Source organism: Miniopterus schreibersii, assembly GCF_964146895.1.
Source record: "Miniopterus schreibersii genome assembly, chromosome: 12".
NCBI classification, from domain to species: domain Eukaryota; kingdom Metazoa; phylum Chordata; class Mammalia; order Chiroptera; family Miniopteridae; genus Miniopterus; species Miniopterus schreibersii.
The window spans coordinates 62,191,480-62,218,588 of NC_138112.1; the positions used below are offsets into that span (position 1 = coordinate 62,191,480).

At 50.9% G+C, this 27,109-nt stretch overlaps 1 protein-coding gene across 3 annotated transcripts in view; it reads left to right on the plus strand.

Moving 5' to 3' along the window:
* Positions 1-27,109, plus strand: part of TSPAN18 (tetraspanin 18) — a 148,091-nt gene that overhangs the window by 84,785 nt on the left and 36,197 nt on the right. For 2 of the 3 annotated variants that reach the window (XM_081155151.1, XM_081155150.1), the window contains one exon: positions 14,796-14,927. The exons of the other annotated variant lie outside the window; for it this stretch is intronic. The gene's annotated coding sequence lies outside the window, so the exon portion shown is untranslated. The remainder of the gene's footprint in view (positions 1-14,795; positions 14,928-27,109) is intronic. 3 annotated transcript variants of the gene reach the window in all.

A 27,109-nucleotide genomic window follows, 5' to 3' on the forward strand; every position in this document is an offset into this window, starting at 1 on the left:
ACCCCTGAGCTTGCCAGGAGCAAAGAGGGGACTTTTGCCAGTTCTTTTTTCTCCCTCTCAGAAGGACCCCCGGGGAGATGGGGTAATTGGGACACAGGTCATTAGCTCCTTTCCAGCCTCTCCCTTGGCTCCGTGGGTTTCTTCTCCCCGAAGGAAAGCAGCAGCCCCAGGGAGAGGCCCGGCAGGTGGGTTTCAATCACACTGTGTGTGTCAGAATTGGCAAGTGATGAATCTTTTTTTTTTTTTTTTTACTTTGATGAAACCCAAGGCCCCACAAGGAGTTTTCACCCATCATCCTACACTAAATGCATCTCCTTCCTCCATTCTCTCATATCTCCAAGGAGCTGGGGAGTCATACAGAGAGGGGCCAGGCCTACAGGCTTGGTGTGATGCTGATGAGAGTTCAGGTCCCACTCAGTTGCCTGCTCACTCAGTTTTCTCCTCTGGAAAATGGAAATAATCACAGCACTCACCTCCATCTCTTTCCCTCTCCTGTGTGGCCTTGTGTCTCTCTCCCCCTGCATATCTTCTCTCAACTTAAACCCCTCTGCTCTCATCCCCTCTCAGCTAGCCTGCCTCCCTCTCTCTGTCTCACTCTCTCCCTCCTCCCCAGACTCTCTTAACCCCAGGGGTCTCTTTCTGCCAACCCTTCGTCACCTCCACCACCCACCTTCTCTCTGCCCCCTTCATCTTGTCTGATTGCTTCCCGGAGCCAAGACTGGGGCAAGACTGGCAACATGCAATGGGGAGTGGGGGGTAACAGAGTGATGGGAGGGGGGCAGATGCCAGGGGCCAATTAGGGCTCAGGGTACTTTGGCCAGTGGAAAGCAGCCAGAGGGGCAGTGCAGTAGCCAGTGACTGTCTGTCTAGGGAGGCGGAGGTGAGCGTGACTTGATTTCTGGGGCTCTCTAGGCAGCATGGTTCTCCTGGGACCCAGAGCTGGGTCCTGTCCTTCCAAGGACTCTCCCTGTCTGTGTGCACACTCCCAGATGCCAACTCAGAGTGGGTGGCCATCAGCCCCTGCAGAGCCGTGACTGCAGCCCACGCCAGGACCTCTCCAGAGTGCACAGCTATCCCAGGTCGACCTGGGCTGTGCTCTACAGGAAACCACGGGGCTACCTTGTCCATGTCTTCCACAAGGAGAAAACACCACCACAGCCAAGAAGCCTGTGGCAAGGTTACTTGAGGCTCAGTTTACCCATCTGTAAAATGGGGCTGATAATGATGCAGAAGTCACTGCTGAGAGCTTAAGAAAACTGCTTGGGGAGGGCATTCCCGCAGTGCCTGGCACACATGAGAGCTCCATACAGACTCGCCAGTGTTGCCACCTGGGGGTGAGGGTAGGGGAGGCAGACTTGAGTGTCCTCCCACTTTTCACCCAGGGAGGCGTCTCTCCTGCCTTAGGGAAAGTTGGTATTGTAGTAGCTAGATGTCCTAAGACATCAAAAGATGAAGCAATATTTGCACAGTGATTGGAAGGGATAAAACTCCTTTCATAGGTGATCTCTTAATGCTCCCAACAGCCCCGGGGTGAGGGAATTATCCTCGTTCTGCAGAGAAGAAAACTGAAGTTCAAAGGAGGGAACGCAGGCACCTGAGGGCACCCAGCTCTGAGCTGGGATGGAGCAGGATTCCAGTCCGAGGCAGGCTGGCCCCCGAAGGTGCTCTTTCCACTCTTGGCAGCCTCCTGCAGGGGCAAACACAGTCCGATGGGCAGAGCAACCCCAGGCTCTGTTTCTATTTCGACATCAGTGCAGCTGCGTGCTGCTCGGCCGTGGGCAAGGCAGGCGCGTTAATTACCCTGCTCCATCATGACATAGCTTGCAGTTCTGGCAGGACACCTCAGCCCCACGTCACACATGGGAAAAGCGGAGCCCGGCGAGGGGAGTCCAGGCTGCAGGACCCTCTTTTTGCAGATGGGCGATGAGGCCAGGAGCGGCTGATTGATTGGCACTAAGTCAGAGAGGGAGAGGGGAGCAGGGGAAGGGGCCGCTGTAGGCCAGCCAGATGAGTGAAAGCAAAGAGCATGACTAAACTGGGCACAAAGTCCCGGAACTCCAGCGTGAGAACCTGGGAATCACTCTCCAGGCCCCAAGAATCATAAAATGACAGGGCTGGGAGACTGTAGAGATGGTTTGGTCGAACCTATTTTATACTTTAAATTTTTTGAAAAATCCTATTTAGGAATCAAATATATACATATATATATATATGATAAAATGCATCCATCTCCAGTGTACAGCTCAGTGATTTTATTATATACTGAGTAACCACCATCCAGATCAAAACAGAGAACATTCCTGTCCATCAGCCCAGAAGGATGTCTGTGCCCCATCCCGTCAATACTGCCCTTTCCCCACCCCCTCCTGCTAACTACTATTCTGGCTTCTGTCACCATCAAGCCGTTGTTCTTGTAGCTTGAGCTTCGTGTAAATGGAATCATACAGCATGAACTCTTCCACGTCTGGCTTCTTTAGCTCAACGTAATGATTTTATGACCTGTCCATGTTGTTGCATACAGTCTGTTCTTTTTTATTGCTGTGTAATATCCCACTGTGTGACTATATGAGAACTTATCCATTCGTGCCAGGCTGGACATCGAGTCGGTTCCCATTTTTGGGTGCTTATGAATAAGGCGGCTGCTCACGTTCTGGTCCGTGTCTTTCTGGAGGCCTGTGTAGGCATTTCTCTTGGGTATGTAGCTGGGAGTGGAAATGCCCGATTGTCCCAGGGTAGACACGGGCTTAGCTTTAACAGACCCTGCCCAATAGGATGGTGTGCCTTTGGTCAGTCCTGACAGCATGTATGAAAGTCCTAGTCGCTGGACCTCTTCACCCACACTTGACATCATCCGTCTGTTTAGTTTTAGTCAACTGATGGCTCTGTAGTGATGCTTTATTGTGGTTTTTATTTGCATTTCCCTGGTGAGAATGATGCTGAGCACCTTTTCATATGCTTATCGGCTATTTGGATATCTTCTTTTGGGAAATGTCCCATTTTGGGCCCAATTTAAACTAGGTTTTTTTGGTTTTCTTATTGATTTGTAGGAGTTCTTTATATATTCTGGATGAGGTTTGTTTGTGATTCGTAGATATTGCGAATACTTCTCCCAGCCTATGGTTTACTTTTTCACTCTTAATTGTGTCCAAGGATAGTTTGTGAGGAAAGAGAATGAATGTTTACTGAGAGCTTCCTCGTGCCAGGCCTGGTGCTTCGCAAGCCTGACTCCCTCATTGCCTAATGCTCACCACCACTCAGTGAGGGGCTCCCTCACCCCCCACCTCTTCACACCCCCTCACCACCTGACAGTAAGGATTTATGGAACTTGCCCAAGATCTCAAGGTTGGCAAGTGGCTGGGCTGGATTTCTCTGGTCCCAAAGCTCCCTCTTTCTGCTTTGGGTGTCAGTGGGAGGGGAGCTTCCCAGTCTTCTATCCCTTGCCCCCTTAGCATGTCTCACCATCAACAGCCAGACAGAGAGGCACATTCAGGGAAGTCCCTGTCTCTTCACCTTCCCTGGAGTGAGGGCTTCCTAATTACCTGTCTTGCTTTGTTTGAAGTGAATTTCCTGGCATCATCACTACATTCCAGTGCAGATTCAGAAGATCTTCCAAAAGTGCATTGAAAATTTTGGCACTATCTGGTGTTTGGGATTATTCTTAATGCCAATGCCTTACATATATATAATTCCTTTGATTTATAAAGTGCTTCCCTGATGAGTATCTTATTGCATATTCATTAGCTTAAGGCAGTGAAGTAAGCAGGACAACAGTTATTAGAGAGATCATATCCTATAGATTTTTACCGAGGACTGACCCAATACTGGGCAGGAGGGTGCAATTGAATGAGTCCTGTGCTTTGACATTTGAAGCCCAGTGACTAAGAGGTGTGTCTCAGGTCAATGTCCAATGCAAGGGTACAGAAAGAGAGACTCATTTGTCATCCAGTGAGTTTTTACTACATGGCAGGCACCATGCTCGGTCACATTGCAAAGAACAAATCAGAAAACCAGACACAGTTCTCATAGAACTTGCAGACATGAAAAAATTGTGATGGGGACATAGCAGAATAGTGGTCACCTTTCCCTGGGAGAGATGGGAAGCTTCACCTACGAGGCAACATGTGAATTGGGTCTTGAAGGGTGAATAGGAGTTTGTTAGGTGGGGAGAGAGGGGTGTGGCATTCCAAACCAAGAGAACTACATGGACAAAAGCCTGGATCTGTGACTTACCCAAGGTTACTGGGCCAGGAAATGGGTGATTCTTCTGTTCTTCAGCCCTGTGTCCTTCCACTCTCCATGCTGTCTCCCTTGACACTCCCCAGGGCACACAGTCCACACAAAAGTGAGTAAACCCAGTGGCTAAGCCTTCACCGATGCCAGACCCAGGGGCAGTTTGCCAAGGCAGCACTGGGTGTTCTGGGTGTGTCTTGTCTAAAATCTGGACTGCTGACAGGAGCACATTATCAGCTTAGGGATCCTGTGACTTTCCCAGATTCCTACTGGCCTTCCTGGGCCTCAGTTATTGCATCTGTAAAGTGGGAATAATAACTACAATAATAGCTGCACTGGTGGAACCTTTACTTTGTGCCACTGTGCTGAGCACTTTACAGACAGTATCTCCTCCCTTAATCTCCACAATGGCCCTGTGAAGGTGTGGGTCTTGTTATTACCCCATTTTCCAGATGATGAAACTGAGGCTCAGGGAGGTTACATGACTTGTCCAGCATTTCACAGAACCAGAAAGTGGCAGAATCCAAATCACTCCCAGCTCTGAGTGACTCTAGCTCTAGCTCGAAGTGAATAGGTCTTCCTGTTCACACCTCTGTCCCCACCCCCAACACACATCTCAGCTGTTTAATGGGTATCTGTTTCCTGAATGTTGATCGATGTCCCTGCCAGCTGGGATTTGGGCTACGTCTATGGTTTGATGGGTGAGAGCACATGGCAGGGACCCATCTCTTGAGAGACCAGAACTTCTGATTTTTCCTGACCTGGGGAACCTGGTAGTGGAGGTGCCTCATACAGCAAAACACCACAATTCAGTCAGGCTTGGCTGGCCCACGGAGCCCCAGACATTTCACAGAAACAGCCGGCTCTGGGTGTGTGCTGGGGCCAACACAGCTGAGAGGAAATGGAGTTGCATTTATTATAAACTGTGAACCGAGACAGGCTTCCTGCCCAGCGGGAAAACAGGTAGGAAAGTGCCCCTCGTCAGGGGAGTTTGTCTCCCCTTCAGTCCACAAGCATTCGAGGAGTTCTGCTGGGAGCAGGGCCTGTGCTGGGATGCAGAGAGCAGTCAGCAGGGCCCAGCCCTCGCCCATTAACAACCACCATTTATTGAGTGCTTACTGCATGCGAAGCACAGAGCTGAGAAGTCCGCAGACATTCATATTATTTAACTCTCACAAGGCCCCCGGGAGTGTGATTATTCCCTCAGGCTGGGGGGCAGGTGGAGGAGAGCCCTGTGCAGCGCTGCTCTGGCCTGAGGCAGAAGGGGGAGCTTGCAGGGGCAGGGGGCCGGGCACAGGGCTGTGGGCCCCAAGAACACAGAGGGGATGGGTATGGCTTCAGGGAAGGCTTTAGGGACAGGGATGGCTTTTAACCAAGGCCCTTAAAGAGGGGTAAGATTTTGACAGAAGAAATGGGGAGAGAGGACCTTCCTGGCAGAGGCATTGGCAGAGGTAAAGACTTAGAGGGGGAAAGGCACAGGGCAGGCACCAGAGGACAATGGCCAAGGTCATGCCCTGCAGTCAGCACCACCAGGCGTGAATCTGGGCTCCCTCACTTGCCAGCTCTACATTGCTTCCCTGCCTGCTTTTTTTTTTTTTAATTAAGGTGAAATTTGCATAACATTAAATTAGCCATTTTAAAGCTAGCACTTCAGTGGCATTTAGTACATTTACAGTGTTGTTCTAGAACTAGATAGAAGCGGTGGTTGCACATCTTTATCATCCTAAAGAAAACCCTGTGCGCATCAAGCCCCCTGATTCCCAGCCTCTGGCAACCTTTAATTTGCTTTCTGTCCATATCGGTTTAGAGATCTCACTAGTGGAATTATACAGCATGTGGCTTTTTGTGTCTGGTTTCTTTGACTTAACATCATATTGTGGAGAGTCGCGCTATTACAGCATGTATCAGTACTGCTTTCCTTTTTCTGGCTGAATAATATTCCATTGTATGGATATACCACATTTATCTGTTTATTCATTCAAAGACTCATGGGCATTTGGGCTGTTTCCACCTTTGGGCTTCTGTGAATAGTGCTGATATGAGCATGTGTGTACAGGTATCTGTTTGGTCCCTGTCTCCAGTTCTTTGGGGTATATTCCTAGGAGTGGAATTGCAGGGTCATATGGCAATGCTATGTAGAACTTGCTGAGGATACATCACTTCTTTGAACCTCAGTTTTTACATCTGTAGAATGGGAATGACAATAGCTATCTTATGTGGGGTGAATGGGAAAGGATTTGAGGATTAAGTGAAATATAATGCCCAGCGTAGCCAGGGCTCAAGGTATGTCAGGGAGAGGCCGGGTTAAAGAAGGCTTATGGTTGTGAGGAGGAAGGATGAGGGGACAGGGGTCCCCTGTGCATGGCTGGGCTTGGCTCTGCCCCTGAGCAGTGGGCTCTTTCTGTGAGAGATGGGCCAGAGTGAGCAGGTGGCTGGTGCCCTGAGAACCAGGCCCCCTTCCTGCTTTTGGATCCAGGGAGACTGACTCCCCAGACCCCCTGGGCTGCCCTCCCCTCAGGGAAGCCCCCAGCGGCTGCCAATGTAGTTGTCCCCCATTTGCGGTTGCCTCTCTCTCTCCTCTCCTTTTGGAGCCTGCTGGGGAGGGTTCAGAAATAAAATTAATAGATAAAAATTCTCATTCTCTTCCTGTTACTCACCTGGCTGAGCTTCAAAATCTGTGACATAGCAGGAACTGGGGGGCGGGGGGGGCGGGGGGGAGACAGGGAGAGAGGAGCCAGAATCAATGAGCATCATTTGAGAGGGAGTGAGCCTGAGGCTTTGATGTGGGAGAGGCCAGAATGGCACCAAGGGAGCAGTCAATGGTGGGGGAATCCCACCCCTTTCCTTCTTTCGAAGTTGCCTCCCACAATCTATGGAGGAGGTACAGGAGGTGCAGAGAGGGCCAGCTAACTTTGTCCAGGGATGGCCCTAACAACTTAGCTCCCCCCACTCTGACTCTGCAGCTATATTCGGGTCCCCTTGGTTAGGGGAGGCAGGTTCTGGGGCCCAGTGGTCAGGTAGAACTGACTTCCCATCCAAGTGTGACCATGTAGGAGTTGCGAGTGACCTTGGGCAAGTCACGATCTCTCTGAGCCTCGGCCACTTCATCCATAAAAAGGGCGATAACAAACGCCCTTGGCTGGGTGGTTGTTGGCATTCAGTGAGATTGGGAGGGAAAGCGGGTTGTCAGAAACTCTTGATGGTAGATGGGGGGTGGGGCGCAGGATGGTCACGGTCGTGGTCAGTCTGAGTCTCAGGTTTGACACCTGCTGCGTGTTGAGTCCCACGATGGCAAGACCCATGTCCGTCTCCTTTATAAGCCTCTGAGTTAGATCTGGTTCCCTAACAGCAGAACCTAAGCTGGGTGGTGGTACAAGTGAATTATTGAGGGCAGGTTCTCAGGAGAGGAAGCTAAGCCACCATGGGGTTTGAGCGCAGTCTAGCCTCAGCCAGATCCCAGGGAGCTCTGAAGCATGAAGGGCATCATGGAGTTTGTGCCCAGAATATTCTGTCACAGCTATGGCTGTGCTTGGGGTAGGGACAGGAGGGTGTGGCCTCTGGGTGACATGGCTCCAAACAGCCAGGAGCCAGCAGTGGAGTGTGAGCAGCCAGCACTGCTGAGTTTGGCAGGTTGCACCATCCAGGAAAGGGGTCAGGGTGCAGCACCAGCATACCCCCAATCCCTTACTTTAGAATCAGGGAGAAAACACCCCTGTGGCACCTTATAGACCTAGGTGTGAAGCCCCTTTCTGCCACTTACTGGAATCATTGACCTCCCAGGGTCTCTGTTTAGGGACCCCTTTAGCATAGGTCCTTGCGAAGATGCATCAGATGCCATGTGGACAGCAACCCCATTGGGCCTGGCACATAGTAGGCCCTCAACACCTGTTGGGTGTGTGGAATCAGGCTTCCTGCTCTCATTATCTGCATCTGCATAGATACCTTCCTAGGATGAGATCTCTCCTGCCTGGCCTGGCGAGGGTGAGCTCCTTCCCTCCCACAGGTGGGAGATGGACTGCGTGATCCCTAGTAGCCCCAGTCCCCAGGGCTGAGAGAGAGGGGAGAAAGCCATTGTTCTTGGCTCTCTTCTCCCAGGAATGAGAAACACAGCCAGAGCCTTTAGCATTGGGGTCAGCCAAGGCTTGGTTTCCCCAGAGTGTCAGTCCCCAAGTGATTGATTTATCCCATTGCTATTTAGTAAGGATACACTCCACTTGTAAAAAACGACACATTTCAGGTGAGATGATAACCCCTGATGCCAGGCTCCTTTCCCCACTGTTTGTCCAGAAGACTGACATTAAAAAAGAAAATTCAACTGAGTAGATGTAAAGATCTAATTCTTGAATTGGGTAGCATCCTATCTAGCAGATAGGAAGGAGTTCCCAGGAGTTACACAAAATGGAAGGCTTTTATAGGCAGAAGGGGGTGGGGAAAGGAAATTTCTAGCAGAGAGTGGATAGTTTCAGGTTTAGGTCACCCTCCTTTGTGGGATGAAAGGGGTCTTTGGGGATTACCTCACTAGTGCTGACTAGGAAATTCCAGACTGACCGGTTAAGATTACATTCCTGGGAAACTGTAATTAGGTTAGGTATTGAGCCTTGGTTTACTGATGTGGCTTAGCACGAGGGACTCCATTTTGGGCCTGTCGTCTCTTTTTTTTAACAACATCAACACTTCAGAGCAGTGTGTGAGTGTGGCTGGGGTATGGTCAGGAAAGCCCCTTCAGGGCTAGGGCAGCCAGGGGTCCCAGTGAGGACCAGGATGAAGGTAAGACACTTCCCAGGGTCCCTGCCGCCTGAGGTTAGCACTGAGGGGTGAGTGAGCTGCCTGACTGGGGTTTCCCCAGGATGAAAGTGGAGCTATAACTTCGATGCTAACAATAGCTTCCACTAACTGAGGCTTACTCAGGACAGACACCATGCCGGGCATGCTCCTGTGTCTTCTCATTTAACTCTGCAAATGAGAAGTGTCATTGTCCTCATGTTACAGATGAGGAAACTGAGGCTCAGAGAGGTTCACAGAAGGTGTCCAAAAGTCACATAATGGTGAGGACTTAAATTCAGCCTCACCTACCAATAAGGCCAGGTGCAGGAGACCCCAATTTTTGCCCCAGTCTGTGTCCAGCTGGTTTTCTCCAGGCACCACAGGTCATTTCATCCCTGGGACTCGGGCTCTTCAGATTCCTCACCTTTACCCATCTGTGGGGACTGAGCCCCTTCCTTTCACTTGAGGGTTGAAGATTATTGAATGCCTCTGTCTTGTTTTAAAGAGGAGAAGGAAGAAGCCCAGAGAGGGCACACAACCTGCCCAGGGCACACAGCAAAGCTGTCCCAGAGCTGTGAACAAGTGTTTCCTGCCTCTTGGTCACCACCCTTAACTGGCTGACCTTATTGTTTTAACCCAACACCAGGCTTTGCCGTGTGAGCATGCACATGTGCATGTGTGTAAGGGGGAAGGGAGTGTGTGCATGCGTGTGAGTGAAGAGCCCAGACCTGGGGAGGGGAGGGGTTAGGGTTAAGTGCAGGTGGAGCCTTTAGCAGCCAGCACTGCTGGGGTTGGAGGAGGGGGTGCACTGCCCAGGAAAGGGGTGAGGATGCAGCCAGCATACCCCCTAATCCTTTACTGCTGTGGCATCTGATAGACCTGGTTGTGAAGCCCCTTTCTGGCAATTCATTGTAATCATTGACCTCTCAGGGTCTCCACTTAGCGACCCATGTCCCTTGCTGCCTCTCCATGGCAGGCCTGCAGGAGGCCGACTTTATTTCTGGGAAGGACATGCTTTTCCATGCTGGAGAGCTGGGAGGAGAGGGCAGGACGATTTAGGGTGCACATTAAAGACAACGTGAGTACCGAAGCAGCACCCTGGGGAGGCCCGCAGCCTGCCTGGGCCCCCCATTCTGGGTGGTGGGGATATCAGCCCAGAAGATGAATGGGAGGGCAGGGGAGAGAGAAAGGGAAGGAAAGGAAGGAAGAAAAATTGCTGCCCATTATACCTGTCCTTTGGCAAGGCCCGGTAATTAGCAAACCCTCAGCAGTAAAATATTTCGTTTTGGTGTAATTGCAAAGTAATTATGTGGTATGGGTTGTGTATTAATCGTGTTGATTAATAACACTCAGGTAGTAATTAAACATCTGCTTCATAACCGTGTGCTGTCTGAAGCTTAACATCCACGCACGCGTGCCTGTGCCACATGCAAAGCCCCTTGGTCCCTGTGGTGCTCATCCGTGTGTGCATACATGTGCACAGAGCGGGGGTGGGGGCATCGCCTGGCTGGGTTAAGAGACCCTCCCTTCCCTATCATTACAGTGAGGCCTTTCTGTCCCCACCCTTACCGCGGACACTGGGAGGAACTGACCTGGCCCTGGGGCTGTGCCACCCTGAAGCCCCTCTCAGAACAGAACCCTCCCTCCCATGTGTGCCCCTCCCCAGCTGAGCTGCCTGGCCAGTGGGTTATCATAGGTGTTCGAGGGCTCCATACGTGACAATCTGCTAGACTGTCTTAGATGTTTAGCTTCTAGGCTGCTTTCTTGGGCAGGTTACTTTTCCATAGCAGCTGGTAGAGAGGCTATTGTAGGAGCCACCTGGCCCGAGGCTCATGTAACGACCCAACATCCCTTTTAGGCCTGGATTTAATGGTCTGGTCCCAGAGGCTGCGGGGACCACAGCAGGACTCAGACTGGGAACCAGGAGTCCTTGTTGGAGCTTGGATTCTCCCCCACTTGCTCAAGTTGGTCAACTTGCTCTCCTCTGTCCCTGAGGTTTCAGGTCTATCAAAAAAAGAAAACCAAGGTTAGAGGCCTCCGAGGGCCTTTCCAGATCTGCTATACTGGGATTCTAATTTGGTTTGTACTAATTAGGAATCGGAGACAATTTAAATTCAATACATCCGATCCTTAGTGAGTAAACAATCAGAAATAATTCCTTCCTTTATGACTTCTCAAAGACTCACTCATGAGCAATGAGAACCCAAGCTAAAATCAATAGCTTTTATTTCTCAGACAGAGAAATTGCAGAATCCCCGAGCTGCTGGGCATTGCAATTCATTCTTGTATTTTAAATTTTTATGTTTATGTTTATGTACTGCCATTAGGTAATATGGATCTATCCTGAAGGTTGATTTTTTTCATTAACTTAACTCATTTTACTTATTAGTTCACATTTATAGCTTGGGTTTAATAAGCACACAGTGCAAAAGTCATAAAACAGCCCTTTTTTAAAGCAATATTTTAAAATCAAGACTCTTCTCTGAGTCATCCCAGGTTTATTTGCTCATAACTTGTTTCTCGTGTGATTTGAGGCCCAGCGGGGCCAATTGCAGCCAGTCATTTGACCTTGAGCTTCAGTGTACCTCATTTGTAATAGGGAAGGGCACCACTATTTAATAAAAGCAATGAATGCTTACATTTTAGAAAGCAAGCCTCCAACAATCGCTTACTGTGTTCCAAGTGCTTCTCATACGTTATCTGGTTGAATCCTACATCCCTACGAAGTGGCTTTTTTTTTTTTTTCCCTACTTTACAGGGAAGGAAACTGAGGCCTAGAGAGGTTAAATGACTTGCCTGAGGCCACCCAGTTGGTGACAGTAGCAGAGCTGGGATGCAAATGCAACATGTTTAAGTCCTGTCACCATCTTTCCTCCTACATCTGTCTCCCCCTCCCCCTCACTGCCCTTCCATCAGCTCTTTACTATCCACCACTACCACCAGGGTCCTTCCCTCCCTCCTTTCATTCTCTCATCATCTGTTTCCACTTGCCTGGGCGCCCTCCTACTTTTCTCTACCTGGAGAATACCTCTGCTCTATGACCTTCAGTGGCTCCCCATTGCCTATGGATGTTCATCATCCTTAGCCTGGCATTCAAGGACCTTAACCATCCAGCCCCTGCCTTCCCTTCCTGTCTCATTTCCTACTCTTCCCCAACAGGCAGTCTTGGGTCATAGTCCTAAATACCTACCCCACACCTGGTACCTCCATGCTTTTGCTCACTCTGGTACCTTTGCCCATGGTGCACCCTCCTTTCCTCTCTGTACATTCAAATCTGCCTCCTCCTCCAGGAAGCCTTCTCTGGGGCTCAAAAAGGAAGAGGCCCCTCCCTCCTTTGAACTCAGAACCAAGTAACAAGCCCTCCTTAGCCTCCTTAAACTATGAAAACCAGGTCATTGCCTTCTGTTCTCCATAACAGTGAGCTCCTTTGAAGGTATTATCTGGGCCTCACTCATCCTGGCACCTTCTGAGTCCCAGGTACACAGTAGATGTTTAATGCTCACCAAAATGAGTGAATGCCCATGCTGCATGTGATCTATAGGAAAGTTATCATAAGGCCTGTGTCTTCTCTGTGGAATTCAGGGCCAGCCCAGTGTAAACTCGGGGAGACACATTGTCCAAGTTTTAGCAACTTTTAGTGTAAAGCACTGACCACAGGACCTTTCCATCTCATTTCCCATTCTGTCCAAGGCTCCTACCTGGTTATCTCCATGCCTTTGCGCACCCTGGCCCCCCTGCCCACAGCGCCCTCCTCTCATTCCAGATATACACATCTGCCCTCTACTCCAGGAAGCCTCATGTGCCTGCTGGGGTCATCAGTGCTGTTGTCATAAGGAACTTAGAGGGGAGGAGCCTTACATTGGTATCTCTGCCTGTGAGTGATTAGAGCCCTGGGTTTCAGACCTGACCCTGAGAGACTGCAGGGACTGGTGGTGGGTCCAACACCCCTGTTCACAGATGGAGAGGCCAAGCCCCACAAAGGAGAGGATATGCCTGAGTGCTCACAGCAAGTTAGTTTGGCTTGGGTCTGGAACCCAGGACTGCTGCCTGCAGGTCCATGGAGGTCTCTTGCTGTCACCTCCTGGGAGTGAAGGCCCCCACCCTCAGCCATGGGTTTATTAATGGGGTGGGTGGTCTGCTTCTCTTAATAGGTTTGAGGGAGCATGGACTGAGGAGTAAATGAAAGATGGAGGCTGGGGGTCCCCCAGATGAGCCTCTTCATTAAGTGTGTATGGGGAGGAGGCCCAGAGAGGCTGACACACACGTGTCACCCGGATGGGGCTGGAGCAGGGACCACAGGCAGCTATAGTGAGCCTGTGAGAAAGGCTCAGCTGCACAGCACGCTGCTAAAACAATCTCCCTGGTCACCTCTTTCCTGCAGCTATTTCTTTCTTTCTTTATCATACCCTTTTGGAAAAAGCAGAGAATGCCACCCCTCCTGGGGATTCGTCGCCCCCCTCCCCTCCAGTTCTCATGCGCTGGCTGCGCTGGCTGCCGTCTGGTGTGACATTAGCGTTCACCAGCTTGCAGAGCGCTAATGACATTTGCATTTTGCTGGCTGGTGAAATGTGGGCTGGGGTTTGGGGGTCCCATGGTCAGGAGGGGAGTTTGCAGCCCAGAGGGAGAAGCAGATATGCTGTGTGGGGCCCCACACTGGTCTATGAGAGGCAGAGAAGAGGGGTAAAGGTGGGATTAGAGGGAACAAATACCTGGTGGAATTGAGAGAGTTCTCTCTAAAGATGTGCCAAGGACGGAAAGCAGCTCCCCGTCCAGTGCTCCTCCTCCCCCACAAGCACTCATGATGTTCTCTCCTGTCTCGCCTCCCTAGCATTTATTGAGCGCTTTCTATGTGCCAAATGCTCTGCTATGGAAGTCACTTTAGCTCCCTGCAGTTCTTGACGAGAGATGCCACCATTATCCCTACTTTACAGACCTGGAGCTGACACCTGAGAGGACACCTGAGTTGCCCGGGGCCCCACTTCTGGAAGGAGGTTGCCCCAGCATGTGGCGAGATCCACCTGCCTCCAAAGCCCGTGCTCCTGATCGCTGTGGGCAGTGTCTCTGCACCTTGTCAGGGCCTGAACACAGCCAGGAAACCATTCTCAGCCCTGGCCCTTCCTAGCAAGCACCTGGCAGGCATATATCAGACCCTGGCTGTGTGCCCTTGGCTGCTCCAGGGGCTGCGAGGCTGGCAACTGCAAAGGAGGGAGCGTCCCTGGAGAGAGAACCCAACCATGAACCAGGAGAGACCCTGGGTTTAGGCCTCACTCTGCCCCCAACTTGCTGTGTGACTTTGGACAAGTCACTGCCCCTCTCTGGGTGTCATTCTCCTCATTGGTAAAATGATGCCGTTGGTCTGGCTCAATGGAGCATTCCAGGAGTACATTTGCACATGAGCAAGGATCTTTCCCCCAATGTATTTGAACTCTCCCAGAGTTTCCACCCACTCACTTAGACATATAAAATTATGTTTTATAGCAAAGCAAACCATGACCATTTACCAAGCATCCCCACTCTGCAAAGTGCACCGTGCTAGACACAGTCAGTGTGACGCTTATGTATGTATTTTTTTCAGGCACACACACACAGGCATATGCATATCTTTGCATCTTAGAATTGTCTGGCTTCCCAATCCTGATGCGTAACCCCGGCTCCTGCAGTCTTTGCCTCATCACACTGCCTCCTCCGGGCCCAGAGAGCATTTCAAACAAAAACAAGAGACCTCAGGCAGCGTGAGCAGTAAGATCTCCCCCAACGAGGCAGTCACGACAGTCACGGCCGGCTCTGTTTTTCTCTGACAGGTGGCGTCTCCTGGATAGCACTGAGCTTGCAGTGGCAAGAGCTTCTGACACTGTCGTCAAAGCAACTTGAACCCTTTGAATTTGGCTTCTAGAAACGAGGGCACGGTCCTTTTCCAGACGCCAGCCACTGAGGTAAGGGGGCTCAGGCTTGCTCAGCAAGGGGCATTATGCTGCTTTCTTTCGTTGTTGTTGTTGCTAATAGGAACCATCGGCAGGGCACCCTATGCATTCTTTATCACAGTGCCCCGATTTAGTCCCTTCTCCAGCAGAAGGGTATGGTGGCTGAGGCTCTAAAGTCCAGCAGACCAGGGTTCAAATCCTGGAATCACCAGTTACTAGCTGTGTGGCCTTGAGACCTTTCTGTGTCTCTGCTTCCTCATCAGTCAACCAAGGAAGTAATAGCACCCACCTCCTGGGTTTGTGGCGAAGATGAAATAAGGTAATACATGAAAAATAAACGTTGGCAGTTACTAACAATAAGCCTGCACCCGTGGCAATTCTTAGTTTATTCTCACAGTGATGGAGTGGAGTCCACATTCGACTAGGGTGAGGACTTCGTGAGAGCAGGAGTTTGTCTGTCTCAGCTGAATCCCAGATCCCAGCAGAGGAAACTGGCCATGGTTTGTGGAATGAATGGGTGTGTGAAGATGCTTTCTCTATATTGCGCACAGTCCTCTGAACAATCCTTGGAGGTCCTTGCATGAGTTGGGATATGGATTTGGTTGTGTGACAAAAATTCCAAAACAATGGTTCCTTAAACAAAAGAGAGGTTGCTTTTTTTCTAAGTAACATTCTGAGCTAAGGGGATTCTTCCACACAAAAATATTAGAGGCCAAGTTTCCTTGTGTCCTGTGACTCCACCATCCCTTGTCTACATGATCCACGGTGGCCCACGGCAGTGTCTCCATTCTACTCAGCAAGAGGGGAAATCAGAAAAGGAGAGGGTGCCCTGTCCTTTAAGAGGTGTACGTTTCACTTCCATTCATGTCCCATTGGCCGGAATGTAGATATATAACACACCTGGCCACCAGGGAGCCCCAACTCTGAGGGGCCCCACGGGCCCATGCCTGGTTCCAGGGCACAGGCAAGCAGGCCAGCCTCGCGGCCCCAGCTGACGTCCACCGTGGCAGCTCTGTTATGCATTTAGGGTGCGGTGTATGATTTCATTTGAAAAAAGATTGCTCTGCAGAAAAAAAGATGGAAAACCACAGTGTATGCTTCTGCCTTCCAGGCAACTGTGGCCGAGTGCTTTTTAAGATCTGTCCTTCGCTTGATTTTGGTCAACCACAAACCTCCTGGCCCTTCATCCCGAGTGCTCTCTTTCTCTCTCGCCTGTGGATTCTGCAGCTCTGACTCATCAGGCAGACAACTCAGCGGTCAGCATCACCCTGCCTTATATGGTGTGCTCGGTGCTCCTGGGGCAATGAGTATTCATTCATTTCTTTCTTCAGCCTGTGCCTGATGAGTTGTTATTAGGTGCCAGGCACTGTTTCATTTGCTGGAGATTGAGAGGGAGCAAAGCTGAAAGGTCCCCACCCTCAGGGGTCCCTGCCTTCCCTGGAAGATCTGCTGAGAGCAGGATTCTTCTTCTGCATGTCGTTCCCCCATCCCCTTGTCCAGTGTCTCATTCAATGTTGAACCAGTCGGACTTGGTGGATATTTGTCAGTTACTTTCCACACTATTTTTAAAGTCCTTCACTATGACTGATGCTGCAGAGATGACCACTAGACCACTGTGGTCCCTTCTAGAATGACTTGGTCCTCACTCTTAGGACATCGAGTTTAAAATGCAGCTTGTGATGGGTCCTGGAGAAGGAGGAAAGGCTACAGTTAGAGATCTGGATGCAGACCTGGCCAGGGGATGTGCACAAGTAAGCAAAAAGGATCAGCCGATCTCCACTTCCATTCAGTCAGGAGCACCTTGGAGATAGGTGTTGGGAGGCCCCTCAGAGGGCTCCTGACTTGTTCTAGGGAAGGCAGACAGGAGAGTAAATCCCTGTCACCCAAGGTAGAGAATGAGAGGGTCCGGAGCAGAAACATAAAGGTAGGCTTGGGAATTCTGAGACGAAATCGAGAAGTCATTTCTGGGTGTGATGGTCGTGGGAGGTCAGGGAATGTCGTACACTTGAACTGGGCTTTGAAACTGTGTGGGAAGCGGGACAGGCAGGGATGCTGGGAAGGGCAATGCAGGAGGAGGAAACTGAAAGCAAAGACCTGGAGCTGGGACCCTGGGCTTGTAAGTCTGTGCCCGGCAGGAAGTGAGATGAACAGTCAGCTTCTTCCCTGCAGGCCTCCAGGCTTGGCCCCACAGGCCTATGGCCATCTTCAAGTCTGCCTTAAAGCACAGCCTGGGTTTGAAGTTGAGTAACTCTTCTATTTCCCCTTTTTTGCCTTTATTCTGGGAAAGGGAATTTTGCAGGAACCCTTTAGAAGAAATGGTACTGCACAGGGACCAAGAGTAATGAGTCCTCCCATCTCCGAGGTTCTTTACAGAACTTAGAAACCCCATTCACTCACAGCTTCGAAAGCAGCATGCCTCGAGGCTGACCTGGGCTGGAGGTCAGAAGACTTGGGGTCTTGTCCCAGCCCTGCTACTGATGTCCTCAGCGTCCCTGTCCAGCAGTTTGTCATTTGCAAAATAAGGGGTGAGACCCCTTCCAGCTTTAAACTTTTTATTCCAAGTCAGACCTGGGCTCAGATCCCAGTTCCGCTAGTAGTATGACCTTGGCTCTCTGAGCCTCAGTTTTCTCTATAAATTGGGGGTAATAATACTGTATCTCACAGGCCTGATGTGGAAGGGAAGATTAAATGAGATAAAATGAGGATCAGTGCTTAGTGACAGCACTCATGCTAATGGTGTTACATTGATATTTTCAACTTTACACTCTGTGGGAGGAATCCTCAATAGAGTCTTTGGTGTATAGGTACCTACAGGACAGCCAAAGTCCATGTCCCCGAAATGTGGTGATGGGGCCCGAGAGTCACCCCTCCCATCTCCAAATGGGGGTAGAGCGGCCTTCCTCAAAATTACATTCAATCATTCATTCATTCATTCATTCATCAGACATTTCTTGAGCACTTGCTGTGTGCCTGGGCCACTGAGAGGCATGTGGGATCCTGTTGAAGGGACACCCCGGCTGCCTGCTTTCTGCAGTTCAGGCTGCACTTTGAGGCAGCTCTGCCCTCCAGCTGGTCCCACTGCCACCGCTGGCCATAGCACCTCATGCCCAGCATCAGGGTGCTGGCTCTGCAGGCTGGAGCCCTGGGGAGAAATTCCACCCCTGCCTCCTCCCATGGCTCCTAGAGCTTTGCATAACCCCTCCCTTTCCATCTTGGGGCCAAGGCTCCAGCGAAATGCCAGAGAATCCGCCACAGTGAACTGGTCTGCCTCGAACTGGGCGGAATGGGGAGATGGATTGGATTTCCTGGTTCAGCACTACGCAAACTACGGTATTCTGGAGAAGGGGAGCGGCTCGCCACTGGGCATGGATTATAGGCTATGTTTCATTCTCGCCACCTTTAATGCCTCTGGACCCTGAATTGCAAGGAGTTTTGGATATTTCTGGAAGATGCAAAGCTTGCGAATTGGGAGGTGCTGGGGGGTCCAATCTGCCTTGTGCTCACCTAGTCCTTTGCTGGTGGCTGTGGGCATCTTACCCTCTGTAGTTGCCAGCATCCAGCACAGAGCCCGGCACACAGGGTGCTTCCATCAGTGGTTGGTGAGTGGATGGACAGATGGCCGGATTACAGTGGATTCACTGTAATCCGTGTTTTCCTAGCTTCAGTCCAAGTGTCCAAGGTGGCTGGAGACACCTGGCTCTCAGTTTATTTTCTGGTTGACAGTCTGATTTTTGGCTCCAGTGCAACATTAGTAGTTTTCAAGTGGTATTGGGGCACAAAGCAAATGGCTTTGGAGCTTTTCAGTTTCTTATTTCAGTTGCGGGAGGCAGCGTGGCGTGCACCCTGCTCTAAGGAAGAGAGCTTGCTGTCAGCTCCGAGGCTAGGTGGCCTTGGGCATGTTATTTAGTCTCAAATTCTGTTTTCTCATCTAGAAAATGATAGCACTAATAGCAGCCAGCTCATAGGGCTCTGATGAGCATTAGATTAAATAATGAGTGTTAAAACAAGGAGCAGAGCTCTGAGCACGTGGTAAACGCTCAAGAAAGGGTGATGGTGGCGTATTTAATGGCCCCCTTAAGCTATTTGTTGCATAAACTTCTCTCTTCCAGACATTTTTGCACACTGCTTTGCACTTTTAAGACAGAAATTATTTTTTTAAGTTGTCATTACAGAAGTAAAAGATGCTTCTTAAAAATTCAAATGATCCAGAAGAATTTAAATTAAAAAAGCAAATGCAGCACACATCCCTACCCCCTCACCCCACAGCCAGCTCTCTCATTCCCTTTCCCCAGCAACATCCCCTAGTCTGGAACTTTTCTCCTTTTTTTTTTTTCTTCCTAAGGACAGGGGACAAGTACACAGGCAGGACAGTGGCTAGGTGGCTGTTATGTTGAATTGCCATTGAGGCCAAAGGTCCTGAGCCTGGTGCCTCAGTGGTCCCATGGGAACCAGGGACAGCCTGTGTCCTTAGGGCAACCTAGCATCTCTGGCATCTGCTTGCTCCAACCTGGAGGGTCTCCAGTGTTCTGTGTCCTGGAGGCCTGGGGAGTGGTGTGAGGCGTGTCACATTAGGGCCAGGACTGAAGGGACAGGTGCACAGACACTGTCTGGCCACATGCTCCGGCCTCTTCTCTGTCACAGCGCCCCAGGGCTCAGTGCAGTCCAAGCTGCCATGTTCCCCTCTGCTGCCACACTCTTCCCCTCATCAGGAAGAGGCCAGGGCCTACGTGGCACATGGCCCAGCGCACCCTTGGTGCTCATGAACTTGGCAGATCTGAGTTTTACCAACACTAGGGTGCGAATTGTGCTGTTGCCTTTATTTCTCTAGATCTGACTGGATCTGTTGCTGAGCCCCCTCTGCCCGTTTGAAGGGCATCCTATCCCAGTCACATTGGGGAGGAGGGAGTCTTGCCCCCTAGGGTTGTGTAGGAATCTTGGTGGCCTTTATGTGTCCCAGAACATTTGGGGGATGCTGCTGGACTTCAGTGCACTCGGGACCCCACAGATGGGTTCATTTGCCAAGCCTTGGGGTCCAGCAAGGGCAAGTGGGCAGCAGCCATTTACATACCAACCTGGGCACAGTGTGGCCTTTGGTTGTACCTGCAAGCCAAGAGTTTGGGTGTTGAGACTCCCAGCCTTTCTCAGGCACCTCAGGGTGGCCCCATTGCAGTCCTGTCACCTCTTGGGAGGGCTGTTCCGGGATCAGGGCACCTGAGCCTATAGCTCTTGGATCCCACTAAATCCACTTCTCCTTGCTGACTCCAGAGATGTCCCCCAACCCTTTCCCTGGGCCTCTGCCTCTGCCCCCTACCTCACAGGCCCCCACCCTTCTATTCTACATCCTTGGGCTCCAGCCTGTCTCCCTAGGCCCAGCGATCTTAGTGCCTGGTGTTGGAAAACAGCTGTCCCGAAGGCATAAGACCCAATGACTTAGCTACCATCTTGGGAAAAGGGAGAGATAACGCCCACAGCAGAGCCAACGAATCATGAAAGATTGTCTCAGTCAATTCTCCTGCCCCCCACATTGGCTACAACGGATGAAACAGTACCTTTCATTCATTTGTTTATTGAGCACCAACTATAAACCAGATTCTTTCAGAGACTGAAGGTGAAAAATCATATAAGGTGGACCTCAAAGAGCTTAGGGTTTAACTAGCCATTCTCAGATGTGGTCTGCAGACCAGCATTGCCTGGGAACTTGTTGGAAATGCAGATTTTCAGACTCCCCCTCCCCCACACCTAATGAATCAGAGACTGGGGGCTGAGGTCCAGCAATCTGGGCTCTGCCAAGCCCTCCAGGGGCCGTGGATGCAAGCTCAAGTTTGGGATCACTGAGAGCAACAGGCAGGTGGCAGGCAGGAGGTCTAATATGCTATGATGCAGTGGCACCTAGAAGGGATGCTGGGGAAGGGGGAGGTGCTAGGGAAGGTGCTTGGATTATGAATTACTTAGAGGTGGACAAAGAAATCTGTGTGTGACTTGGGGGAGGGGAGAGGATTCCTAGCTGCATGATCAGCACATGCAAAGTCCCTGGGGCATGATAGAGCAGAAGCATTCCAGGAGCTATACCGGTGAAGAGGGCAGGGGGAGGGAGGGATGGAAGAGGGCAGGGGCGGGAGGGGATAATCAATAGGCCTTTTGTGCTCTGAGTTGGGTGGCTCCCCAGAAGTGCTGGGGAACCTTGAAAGGGTATATGCAAAGAAGGTAGGAAGATCTGTGCCCTGGGAAGATGGTGGGAAGATGGAGATTGAAGCCCCTGGATCACACAGGTGGCAGGCTGTCTTCTGGAGGGCAGGGCTGAGCCTGCGGGGGATGGGGAGGAGGCGGCCAGGTGGGGCTGGATACCCTGGGCCCTGGAGGAGCCCTGCTCTGTTGCTAGAACATTCCCTCAGGCGAGCTGAGCCAATTAAGTGCTGGAGCCCAGGAAGCCAAGTCTGCCGTCCTCTCTCAGTACCTCGGGGGCATCTGTAACTGTCCAGTCCTGTAATTAGTGTCTGTGTTCATGCCTTCTCCCCCAAGTCTCTGGGGTGGGGGAGACCTAGATACCATCTGCATGTCTGGGTTCTTGACCTGGAGTTGGAGCACCAAGAAATGCAAGAGCAAATCCAGACCCCTCGGAGCTAGGTGGAAACTGGGAGAGGACCAGGAGGTGAATGTAATGTGGGTCAGGAGGGCCCCTGGCCTCCCCACCTTAGTGCTGGCTGGGGAAGCCCCTAGCCCAGACCAGTCCCGCCCCCTCCTCCGAGGCCCAGCCTCCTTCAGAGGCCCCAGCCCCCCTCACTGCCTTCCCAGGGCCCCGCAGGCACGGGAAAGACAGCCAGGCCCCTCCCTGGCCCGGGGCTCTTGATTGGGAAGGGGCCTCCTATGAGCTCATCCCGTGATGAGTCCAGGGCTGAGAGGAGGGAACTTGCAAACTGCAACCAGAATCCTAAGTCCTTGGGGAGCCCAGTACTGAGGAGGGGTCGGGTGGGGTGCCCCCTCAGGGCAGAGGGTGGGGCGGGTATGAAACAGGCCCCTGGCTGGAGGGCCAGACTGGGCCCCATCTGACTATCTGGGCAGCTGTTTTGGGTTGGCAGCTCCTGCTTCTTCTGCACCCACTCCTGGGGCTAAGTTTAGGCTAAAGTGGAGTTGCTTGGGGCCCTGTGATGCTGGCCTTGGCCTGACCCACGTGTATTAAAGTATCACTTTAGCCCCAAGCAACAGTCAGTGCTGATTTGTGGTAAGCGTTCCCAGCAGCTGTGGTTCCAGCTGAGGAGGTGCCAGCTAGGCCCCGCCCTCTAAGTCCCCTCCCTCAGGCCTTTCTTCTTTACTCTGAGTATAGATTTAACTCTCCAGGGAGATAATCAGCTAGGATTTGTGACTTCACAGGCTACCAGGACTGGGAGCAGTTTGAAAGTCATCGGTTTTCACTCCTTGAGAGGTCACCATTGAGCCTCTGCTTACATACCTCTAGTGACATGGAGCTCACTACCAACTAAGAACAATGTTCAGGTTGCTCCAACGTTATTCTCCTGCTTTGCACAGGCCCTGGGTTCAAATCCTATCCCTGCCACCTAATATGTGGCCTCAGGCAAGTGACTTACCTTCTAGAGATCTGGTTTCCTTTTGTCTAAAGTGGGTTTGATAAATATCCACCTTTCACTTCTGGAGAGGTTTAGACAAGACATCCTTACAACCATGGGCAGTTTGAATCTCTCCCAGTGCATAGATCTGGAGCCCAGACAGGTCCTCTCTGCTGCCCTCCAGGTCCCACGGCCAGTCACATCACCAGGACAAATGTCAGCCCTCCCTGGCACAGAGTAGCTGCTCAGTACTAGATTGGTTTCATTGCCTCACCCCTCAAGCAGAGCCACCAGTGTCTTAGAGACAAGGCCAGGCTAAGTCCATGGCTTTTACCCTCACTCAGACACCTCAAGCCACAGATGCCCTGAGCTGCCACCAGCCCTGGCCTCCAAAGGCTTCTGGGAGACCCAGGTTCCTGCAGGCTTCCTCCCTCATCTATCCCCAGGCTCCTCACCCTTCGGCAGAACCCACCTCCTCACATCACCTGGGCTTTGCCTCAGGTTTGAAAGAGGTTGGCTGGTGGGCCTGTTCCCTTTGCTCGCATCTTACAGGGCAAGAAAGAACAAGAAAGTGCCCGTGTGAAACCCCAGGCAGAGAAGGAGTCATGGAGACTGGCGGTGGCCTCAGGTCAGCCTGCCACTGCCACCACAGGGTGCAGCCATCACCCTCAACCATGGCCTTGGCCCCTGGGGACTCCTGCTTTGTTGGCGATTGTGCTGTTTTGGGGTGGTGTTTTTAACAGCTTTATGGAGGTAGAATTTACACACCATAAAATTTGCTCGTTTTAAGGATATGATTCAATGATTCATAGTAAATTTATAGTTGTGCAACCATCACTACAATCTAATTTTAGAATATTTTCATCACCCCCAAAAGAAATCTGCTACCCATTGGTCATCAGTTCCTGTTCCCGCCCCCAGCCCCAAGCAACCACCAATCTACTCTCTGTCTCTATAGATTTTGCCTTTTCTGGACATTTCGTATGGATGGATGAGACACCATGTGTGGAGGGGGAGACCGTGTGCACTCAGTGACATGCTCATCTTCCCACAGCCAGCCAAGGCCAGGCCATGTGTTCTTTTAGAGTTAGAAAAACTCACAGGGACACAGAGCAATCTTCACTTCAGTGCAAGAAGTAAAGTGCAGGATTGTACCTAGTCCCACACTAGGACCCGCTGACATCTGCTTTAACACATCCAGGGTCAGGCAGCTCACTGCCCGCAGGACGCTGAAGTAAATTCGAATGTCCTGATCACAGCTGAGTGCCAGGGTTGCTGATGTCGTTTGACCTTTGGTCTCATCCTCTGAGATGGAATCATTTTACAGCTGAGGAAACTGCAGCTCAGAGGGGTTGAGGCACTCACCCTAAGTCGCACAGGTAGAAAGTGGGGGAAGCCAGGATTTTACCCACCCTTTAATATCTGCACCACATTTCCAGTCCTCCCACAGATGGGTGACACTCATCTTCGTGTGGGGGTGAACTCTGTCTTCCTGTAACTTTCACCTAGTGTGTCTAGTTTGGTTGACAAGACCCACACAGACATCCATCCTGGACACGAGAGGTAAGAAGGGGAGGGAGTCAAGGAAAACTTCTTGGAGGTGATGTCAGAGCTGGTTCTTGAAAAAGGAACAGGAATTCACAGATAGAGCCAAATGGGGGAGTTTCCAGGGACTCAAACCCTTTTAATATTTCACAGCTGCTTAAGGCTGGAGGGAACTATTAATATCTACTCTTACTGTTAATTCTCCCCTAAACATCATAGTAAGTGGTGGTCCAACAGAAGTGCTTGAATACCTCCAGGGACAGGGAGCTTACCACCTTACCTGGGAACCCATTTCATTGTAGAGCAGCTCAGCTGTAGGCTGGGCTGAAGATAGCTTCCCTGTAGCCACAACCAGCTTGTAACTACACAGGATATGGCTGATCCCTCTTCTCACCAACAGCCTTCGGAGCATTGAGCGCAGCAGACAGGGTCCTGGAAGCAACCTGAAAGTCTTGGCCAAAACATTGAGTTCTTCCATCCATTGTCTTTGGTATAGATCTGGATATGCTGCTCAGGTCTGGCTGCCTGCCTCTGGGAGACTCAGCCCATGTCCTTGGACTTGCAGGCAAGTTCATGTAGTAGTTAAGAGCATGGACTTGAGAACCAACGCCTGGTTCACATCCCAGCTCTGCCACTCACCAGGTGTGACCTTGGGCAAGTCCCATAAATTCACTCTGCCTCACAGTTCATGTCTTAAATGGGATTAACAATAGTACTACACCGTCTTGGCCTGCTTGGGCTGCCCTAACAAAATATCACAGGACAGGGGCTGAAACAAACAGTTATTTTCTGAGAGTTCTGGAATCAAAAAAATCCATGATCAAAGTGCTGGAAAATTTGATTTCTGGTGAGGCCTCTCTTCCTGGCTTGCAGACCGCTGCCTTCTCACTGAGTCCTCAAGTGCCTTTTTCTCTGTGCATGGAGAGATCTCTGGTGTCTCTTCCTCTACTTATAGGGACACCAGACCTATCAAATGAGAGCCCTGCCCTTATGACCTCACTTTGCCTTAATTACCTCCCTAAAGGCCCTATATCCAAATGTAGTCACACTGGGGGTCAGGGCTTCAGCATATGACTTTTGGGGACACAATCCAGTCTATAACATGCGCCAAACTTATAGGGTGGCTATGAGACTGAGTGAACGCATGTAAAGTGTTAAGTGCCACGCCCAGCATGGGGTAAGTGCTGTGTTAGTGTGTATTATTATTGCAGCATTTTGTGTTAAATGTGGGGGGTGGGGGGAGAGCCCCCTTTCCATCCTTGCTGCAAGTCTAGACCCTGTGAATGAAAGTAATGAGCACACACATTAATAATAGCAGATATTTCCATTCGGCCATGAGAAAGAAGGTAATTCTACCATTTGTGACAACATGGATGGACCTAGAGGGCATTATGCTAAGTGAAATAAGCCAGACACAGAAAGACAGATCCTGTATGATCTCACTTATATGTGGAATCTAGAAGAGGCGAACTCCTGGAAACGGAGAGTAGATTGGTGGTGGCCTGGGGTTGGGGTGGGGAAGCGGGGAGATGTTGGTTAAAGGGTACAAACTTCTAGTTATGAGATAAATAAGTTCTGGGGATCTAATAGACAGCATGGTGACTGTAGTTAATAATACAGTATGTTGTACTTGGAGGTTGCTGAGGCAGTAGATAGATGTTCTCGCCACATGCGAAAAATGGTTAAAAATAAATAACAGCAGATATTCATATTGTGCTCACTATATGCCAGGCTCCATATTAAATACTTTACATAACTTAGGCCTCACACTAGCTTTATGAGAAAGATATTCTTAGTGTCCCTGCTGTGCAGATGAGGAAATTGAGGCACAGAGAGGTGAAGCGCCTTGCTGAAGGTCACACAGCCATCAAGTGCCTGGTAAGTTAATAGCATAGTTATTCATTCTAGTGATATTCATTAAGGGCCATCTGACCATGCTGGGCACCAACCCCCTGACCTCCGGTTCAGTCTCAGGGAGGAGACAGACCCATCGCCAGGCAATGGCAGTCCCTTGTGCTAAATGCTCCAATGGGGCCAACCCAGGGAGCTGTCATGGAGCTCTTGAACCATGTTTCTGTGGCACCTAGCAAGGCCTGGAGAGACAAGGGGGGTCTTCCTAAAGGAAAAAACAGTTAAGCTGAGGTTGGGAAGGTGATGGGAAAATAGCTTGAATGAGGCTGTAGGAGTGAGAGAGTGTATAGCTGGGGTTGTTGGAGGATTCATTAGCTGATACTTTGCACTCTTAAGATTTTCCGCAGGTCTCTGGCATCACAGGGCTTCCCACCGCTTAGAGATCCTGGGGCAGCCTGGCACCCATGGAAGCCTGGGGCTCCCTGTTGGTTTAGGTAATATTTTGGTGGCTCAGAATTTTTTCTGGTACCCAAGGGATCTGTGTGTTCTTGTACACAATGACATCCCAGAGATTCGGACACCCCCAGGAGGGCTGCAGCAGCTTCTGAGGGTTCAGGCCTTTTGGGCCCTAGGGATTGTGTGACAATCCCGAGGACTGCGTGGCGGCTCCAGAGTCCCATAGCCCTACTCTTTATGGCTGCGGGAAGGACGTGCAAATTCATGGTAGGTGAACCCCCCAGCTGCAGAAAAGGGAGCCGGGAGAGGACTGTACCCAGAGGTGCATTTACAAGGCTTACGCAGTAGGAAAGTCCAGGGAGATGTGGCTGGAAGCCCCCTCCCTCCAGGGTCTGGGGAGACAAGAAGTCTGGACTCTTTAGGATTTATTTCCTTCTGGAAAGCAGAAAATTAACCACTGCAGGGAGGTCTGCGGGAGCAGTGTCCTGACTTGCAGGCCTGTGACTTGAAGAGGACCGAAGCTGCTCCCGTTGCCTGGATACGAAGCACCAGTTTCCAGAGCCCTCCGAGCAGGTGCATCACACAGGGCTGGGGGCTGCTGTGGTCCACAAGGGGGCTGGTATGCCTCACTCACAGACCTCAGCATCGACCCCTCCAGGGGCTCGGAGGAGCTGCGCCTTCCCTGTGGCATAGCGGGGTCCATGCCAGCCCCACTATCCAGGCCAGCTGGGTGACTTGTCTGGACCTTGGGGTTGCACCTGCAGAATGGGGATGGCACCA